This window comes from Penaeus monodon, chromosome 18 (genome assembly GCF_015228065.2).
Source record: "Penaeus monodon isolate SGIC_2016 chromosome 18, NSTDA_Pmon_1, whole genome shotgun sequence".
NCBI classification, from domain to species: Eukaryota; Metazoa; Arthropoda; class Malacostraca; order Decapoda; family Penaeidae; genus Penaeus; species Penaeus monodon.
This window is the reverse complement of record NC_051403.1, coordinates 14852647-14855146: the sequence shown is the minus strand read 5'-3', so window position 1 is coordinate 14855146 and position 2500 is coordinate 14852647. Positions and strand designations below refer to the sequence as shown.

Genomic DNA, 2500 nt, shown 5'->3' with positions numbered 1-2500 from the left:
ACCATGGGCGTGGTGGTGGTGGTGGGGGGGGGAGACTGAAAGAGAGGTGAGAGAGAGGGGAAAGAGAGAAAGCAAGAGAGAGAGAGAGGGGGGGGGGGGAGAGAGAGAGAGAGAGAGAGAGAGAGAGAGAGAGAGAAAGGGAGAGAGAGAGAAAGGGAGAGAGAGAGGGAGGGAGAGAGAGAGAGAGAGAGAGTAGGAGAAAGAGATAGAAGAAAGAAGAGTGTTAGGGCGAGAGAAAAAAAGGGTAAAATAAAATAAAAAATAGAAAGAGAGAGAAACACAAAGAAATAGAGAGGGTAAAAGATAACGAAAGAAAAAGAAACGGTTCTCTCAGAAAAAAAATACGATGAAACCCTCCCTACTCCCCCTCCCGCCCCCCCTCCCCCAGAAGAAAAAATCCCAATCTTATACAACGAAAAAGGAAACGAACGCGTCAGCACAGGAGAACATCCGAACACCTTATTACCGATTACCCGGATGTCTCAGCTCAGATCGCACACACACACACACACGCGCGCGCGCACTCACACACATACACCCCCTCACACACACACACGCACTCACACACATACACCCCCCCCCCCACACACACACACACATACACGCCTATCTACCTATCTTTCTCTCTCTCTGTCTATTTATCTCTCTCTCTCTCTCTATCTATCTATCTATCTATCTATCTATCTATCTATCTATCTATCTCTCTCTCTTTCTCTCTCTCTCCCCCTACCTCTCCCTCCCCCCCTCTCTCTCTCCCTCTCTACCTTTCTCTCCTCCCTCTCTCTCTCTCTCTCTCTCTGCCTCTCCTCTCTCTCTCTCTCTCGTCCCTCTCTCTATCTCTCTCTTTTCTTCCCCAGGTCAATAACGTGACATCGGAATCCCTGCTGCTTCTCTGGGCGCGAGGAGATGAAGACAGGAAGGTGTCTGGTTATACTATCAAATATTGGAGCGCCGATGATAAAAAAGTGCAGGTAAGAGCAATATCCCTTTTTTTTTCTTTTTTTTTCTCTTTTTCTTCTTTCTTTTTTTGGGGGGAGTATTTTTATCATTATTATTATTATTGTTATTGTTATTGTTATTATTGTTATTGTTATTATTATTATTATTATTATTATTATTATTATTATTATTATTATTATTATTATTATTATTATTATTATTATTATTATTATTATTATTATTATTATGAGGGGTACTTTTTCTCTCTTTTTTTGTGTTTATTCTTTTTTATTAGATGGATTAGTTAAAAAAAATAATAATGTATTTACATTTACATCAACGTACATATGTTTACACATTATCATATACAAGTCATACTCATATTATTTGTGTGTGTGTGTGTATATATATACTTAACTAGGTAGGTATATTTTGTATGTAAATAATTATATGTACATATATAGTATTTATATATGGAGCGTTGTTGAAATCATATAAATTTCAACAAAGCTTTTAAAAATATGAGAAAGTAATATCCCAAATCTTGCAACATGTGCCGTGCTATGGGTCATCTCACACAGCATGCACAGAACAAATGACACCCATTCGAGTTCATTAGTCTCACAGCAATTATGCAATGTTGGGCAATCCACAGGGAGAGAAAGGGGGAGGAGGAAGGGAGGAAGAGGAAGAGGAAAGAGAGTCACACACAAACATCGTTTTTGTTATTTTACTAAATGGGATTAAAAGTTTTGTTTTTACTTTTCTCCTTTCTCCTCCCGAGGCTCAGAAAAAAAAGATTACAAAACTACTCTCATATAACAGCTTTGGATACTTAATCCTCACAAGAGTTTTGAAAAAAAATCCCTGACGTACATTTATAAAGCACTCTGTTTGATTTTATGAACCCGACGCCCACGGGAGAACAAATACACTTCCCTCGAACTTTATCACAATCAGCGCCATCTGTGAGCGTTATAATCAACACTATCTGAGATTAATTTTTCACCTTTTACACCCATATATTTTTCTTTTTCTTTTCCCCTTGACAGTACATCGATGTGAGTGGAGGAAACGCTACCAACATAGTAGTGCGTGGCTTAATACCAGCTACGAATTACCAGTTCACAGTCCAAGCTTACAGTGAGCAAGGACGGTCTCGTTTCGCCACGCCTACAGTGCAAGTTACAACCCTAGGTGATCCTTTAGTTCTTAGTTCATACTTACTTGTTCACTTGACCTTCTGTCGTTGTCGTTTTCTGTAGGGTAATCCTTTTGTCCTTTGTTCATTCACTTGTCCCTCTGTCGTTGCTATTTTCTGCAGTGTTTTCTCTATTCTTATCCTCTTGTGTTAAGTGGGAAAAATGTTTAGTGTTTGGTGGGTTACTAGTAGTAGTGGTGGCGGTATCTGTAGGGGTTGTGATAGTCGCAATAGGGACTAATGTAACAATAACTGCAGTAGTTGCAATGCCAGTGCTGATAGTGGAAACAGCAATATCAGAAGTTGTAACAGTTGTAACAGTAGTGATGTTATTAGTAATAATTATTGCGCACGCAGTAG

The 2500-nt window shown here is 39.3% G+C and overlaps 1 long non-coding RNA gene across 1 annotated transcript in view; it reads left to right on the top strand.

The window, feature by feature from the left end:
- The first annotated feature begins 749 nt into the window (after nucleotides 1-749).
- LOC119584287 overlaps nucleotides 750-2500 on the top strand; it is a 2642-nt gene continuing 891 nt past the window's right edge. Inside the window, exons 1-2 of the long non-coding RNA XR_005229792.1 lie at nucleotides 750-971; nucleotides 1992-2136. This is a non-coding gene — a long non-coding RNA (uncharacterized LOC119584287). The remainder of the gene's footprint in view (nucleotides 972-1991; nucleotides 2137-2500) is intronic.